Genomic DNA, 4,746 nt, shown 5'->3' with positions numbered 1-4,746 from the left:
TCTTTCACGTCACAGTACTGGATACACGGTACTCCTCCAGTCACTCATTTGAAATGTCTGGTCAAACCTTGAGAAGAAAATTTTAATCGAATGCAGCTAAAACACAAAAGGTTGTTATGGGCACTACAGAATATTTTTCTGCCAACCTAACTCTGGAAACTGAGTCGATTATTATTTTCTGAAACTTTTTGAAGAACAAATAATTATAGCCTGAAGTTGAAAGTGGCATGAGAAATAGAGACCTCAATAACAGAACCTTTAGTGAGGAATCAACGAGCGCTATAAAACGTCATCCAGTCTAGGTTAAAACCAGAGAAATTACTTAGATGGTAAGTGACTCTGTTAATTTTTTTTATTGTTTTGCATGGTCCCTAGCAAAAAGGGACCTGTTTCATCTAATTATTACTATATTTAATCACATACACAATCTTGCAGAACAATTGCTAGTATAAATGTTAGCCTTTGCTGATTCACCTCAGAAGACTCCTCTTGTCCATGAAGGGACCGAGGATGTGAGGAGGGAGATAAATGTTCTGGGTTTTGTACAACGGCATCAGTATGACTTTCAAGGAACATTAAGTCTGTTCTTGCACACCTCTCAGGAACAATTTCAGAAAAAGAAATCACGCACAAAATTTTTGAAGACACATTCATCTATCCACAGAAGAACAGGTACTGCCCTTTGACATAGAGATGGGATTACAACTTCACCTATTAAAGACATGGAAAATTAAGAAATGAGTAAAAGTAAAGAACAATACTAATAAAGACAGAGCTTGAGAGTCTTACTCTGGGATGTCTTTATGCAACAGTAAGTCAGCCTTCATTATACAAATCACTACAGTGCTTAGAGGCACCTTAACCCCAGTTTGTTAACTCCACAGTCTTCTGTGGTTTTAGTCCTGTGTTTGCACAGCCTTTTCTTTAAAGTTTGTTCAGTCCAGGTGTAAAACAAAGAAGAACTGACAAATGCAAACACAGGACTGGAGAAAAACAGGGTGGGGAGTGGAGGAGGTTATTGCAGCTAAACAATTAATTAAGCATTTAATTACCCAAAGTGCAAACCTAAGCATGTGTTTGATCTAGTAATTTACTCAAGCATGCAAGTCATCCACATCCTTTGCATAGTTAGAGTAGAGGCTTAAGTATTTCATGGAGCAGGGCTTTGGTCCATGCAATGGAAGTATGAAATCTCAAGATCCTTCCATGCCTTCGCCATTGCTTTCCATCAAGTTTACAATGAAGAAAATAGAAAATAGAAGGACATATCTGATGAGCCAATGTTTGCAACAAAATTAAGACTAAAAGAGTGGCACAAATTAGAAGTAGTTTGATAGTCATTAACAAGTATTCCTTGCAACATAGCATCCAATCTCTGCATTCCAAATCCAGGATAACCACCTTTTACCTCTTATTTATACATGCAGCACTCTTCATAACCACTGTGTTGGGTCCAGCCTGAAGTTGATGAATTTTCACTTTCTTATGCATCAGGAAGGACAGGGAAGGGCAAATGGGGGCTATATACTCTGTTAATCACTATGGGAAAAGGAAGTGTACTATCAAAATTTAAATTAATCTGTCTTGAAACCTTTGGGACTTTCATTAAGAAGTAAATTCTTACTAAGAAACATGTAAGTTAAATTTAAAAAATGCAATAAATCAAGCTTAAGTTTTCCTATTCATGTTCTTTCTACAAGTAAGTGGCTTAAATTAAAGCCTACAGGAGAAAGAAATTTCAGTAACAAATCTTTAAAAAGCAAGAAGAAACCTTTAGTATTCTAAATGGTTTATAAATGAAGTAGTTGAATCTGTATCTCCATAGCTCCAAGAAAGTTTGTTGCTTTACTTCTTACCTTTTGAATGAGTTATATATCTGTATGTACCTGTACTATTTTTATGGTTATTGTGGTAATGCTTTTCATTCTGCTGTTTTTCCATGGACTCTAGCTCCCCAGCATTCCCAGGACAGCAATCTTCACTCACCAGTACTTAACTGACAATGTCCACATCAACACCTTTGAAGACTTTTCTTTATCAAACTAGTCAACTTCCTAAACCTGAACCTAGAATAGATATAAAACCTGAAGGCATAGCAATGGCAGAGCAGAAACAGAACCGCAAAGCCCAAAACTGGGACCTTCCTAAAGAAGCAGTAAGCTTTTCTTCTGAGAAGGTGAAACACAGGCTAAAAAAGCATGTGCTCTAGGGATATACATGTTTTGAAGAAGCTCTTCAGTGCTATTGTATTCACACAGTTATCACAGCGTTCCCCTTCCTCCACTGCCAACAGATAAAATTTCTGGCAAACCGAGGTGCAAGGGGTGGCTGATATGTCAGTGTGTACCCAAGACTGCATCAGGAGCTGAGGCAGAAGCTTATCTAGACCTGGCCATGGAGAAACGCTCTGAGGTCTAGACACATGGAGAGGAAACTGACATATTTTAAATCATAGTGGGCCCAAAACATCACAGTTGCTGAAGTGGATGGCTGTAACCAAGATACCAGGTCTGCAAGTGGGAACATCCTGGAATTTCACCCCAAAGGCAGCAAAAATCAGTAAGTTTTTTACTCAAAAGCATGTCTCCAAGAAAAACTAAGGGGAAAGGTGCAACCAGTCCTTTAACAAGGACAGACCCCTACCTGGGAAATACAGGAAAAGAGAGAAAATCAGGGGGAAAAAAAGAAAATGACAAGTTGTTTTCTAAATGTTTTCTCAGTGCTTCAGTCTTAAAGGACCAACTTATTTTTCTTCCGGGTTGTTTGGCATTCAGCCCATGGGCACCATCTTTCCAGGGGATTTTAAGAATGCCACAGAGGTGGCATCTATATTTATTTTCTCTTGTACACTGGAGAAAGCTGCACAAATACGAAGGTAAAATCTTTAAAATACTATAAGGAAAAAAATCAAGATGCTGAAAGAGAACAGACCTGAGGGAAGAAAGGACTTCAGACTTGACTGGAATATGGTTCCAAGAGTCTGACCAGAATGAGGAGAAAGCGGAAGAATGAAGAAACAAATGGAAGAAAACAGGAAGGGAACTGCCCTGGAGGAATATTTATCATCAAAACAGTTTTGAAGTAAAAATTTCTCTCTTTTCAGTTTGTATGTTTCTGACCATAAAGAAAAATACCTGTCACACTTTTTCTAATTAGCTGTAATACACAAGGCCAGAACAATAGCTCTTTACCTCAAGAAAAGTCTAAATCACAATCCCTCTTAGAAGCCAAAGCCAAGAATAAATTTGTGCATTTAGGTCATTTTTTCTGAATTTAATCTGCACAGTATCTGTAGTGGCCAGCTCCTTCATAAAGCTAAAGAAACCACAAAACACCTAAAAGATATGTTAGTTTAAAATGCATTATAGAAAGCTATCATTTAAGAATTCAGAAGGACTGACAATATTGATACAAAACTTACTTGTGACCACAATCACCGGAGACATTAGTTCATGGCAAGTACTTATATGTGTGAACAATTCAGAAAATACAAGGTCATATTCTACCTAAAAATGGTTTAAGTTCCTGTAGCTAAAGCCTTCTGCTGACATAATGCTTTCAAATATATCGAAGCTCTTACAAGGCACTGATTGGTATTATAAAGTGGAGGATGTAACAAAGATATTAGCAACAAGTTGTCCTCTTGCATGCAGGGATTGCAGTCCTTATGAATTCCAGGAATATAATCTTCTTTCTGTTATAAGCTCTGTCATCACCATTACTAGGCAGAGGTATTAGGAAAACATCAGAAGGCTAGCTGAGAGTGTTATGATAAAAGTTTGGAATTACATTCACTTGAAAAACATAAAGGTAATGAGGTAGTCCTGGACAAGCACTGGCCATGCAATTAAGTTTTTTTCACAATTAAAATTAGGTGTGTAATTGCACATACATTTACATACCTCCCGGGAGCACTTCCAGAAGTTTTGCCTCAGCAAACAGTATAATCAGCTATACTTATCACCATGTTCTGTTTCAGAATTAAGGTGTATCTTTCATTAATGAAAGTGTAGAGGCAGGAAGATGGAAAGAAAATTCAGGTCTTCCTCAAGTACTGTGAAGAGATTAAAAAATAGAAAAGTAAAATCTCTGTGACACTACATTATCTCCTAGAATTATCTCCTACTCTTACAAGAAGATTCCAGCTTCACACATAATGTACATAGTTACAGGAAAACAAAAAAAAAAACCCGCATTAATGCAGTCAAGAACCAAACCAAATGAAAAAATGTCCAATCATTTTTCTGGGTAGTTCCCTACTTAAGAGCCTCACTTCTGCTATATCAAACTTCTCTCTGATATTTACAGAAAAGTCAAGAATTTTCTAAGGCAAAGATGCTAAGATCAGAAAAACTAGCTAACTCAATAGACAGACAGACAGACAGCTAGCTAGCTAGCTAGCTAGGTAATAAATGGAAGTACTTCCTTGACATCCTTTGTCATTTAGTCCCTAGAATTGTCAAAGCAAGTTTCTGTAAGAATGTGAACACCACGGCAATGCAGTGGGCTCAGCTGTTACACTGGCTAAATTCAACAACCATACTACATTAGAGGAGTTAGAGATGTGCGCACGCCTGCAGGGCTACGACCTTATTGGCATCACGGAGACGTGGTGGGATGGCTCCTATGATTGCAACGTTGGGATGGAGAGATACAGGCTCTTTAGGAAGGATAGGCAGGGGAGACGAAGAGGGGGTGTTGCCCTCTATGTCAATCACCACCTGGAGTGCATGTAGATCTACCTGG

The 4,746-nt window shown here is 38.0% G+C and overlaps 1 long non-coding RNA gene across 5 annotated transcripts in view; it reads right to left on the bottom strand.

The window, feature by feature from the left end:
• LOC103914455 overlaps positions 1-4,746 on the bottom strand; it is a 36,417-nt gene that overhangs the window by 10,931 nt on the left and 20,740 nt on the right. For all 5 annotated transcript variants that reach the window (XR_663466.1, XR_663464.1, XR_663468.1 and 2 more), the window contains one exon: positions 3,903-4,054. This is a non-coding gene — a long non-coding RNA (uncharacterized LOC103914455). The remainder of the gene's footprint in view (positions 1-3,902; positions 4,055-4,746) is intronic.

The sequence above is a fragment of the Pygoscelis adeliae genome, unplaced genomic scaffold, assembly GCF_000699105.1.
Source record: "Pygoscelis adeliae isolate BGI_AS28 unplaced genomic scaffold, ASM69910v1 Scaffold83, whole genome shotgun sequence".
NCBI classification, from domain to species: domain Eukaryota; kingdom Metazoa; phylum Chordata; class Aves; order Sphenisciformes; family Spheniscidae; genus Pygoscelis; species Pygoscelis adeliae.
The sequence above is the reverse complement of the archived record's forward strand: the minus strand, read 5'-3'. Positions and strand labels throughout refer to the sequence as shown.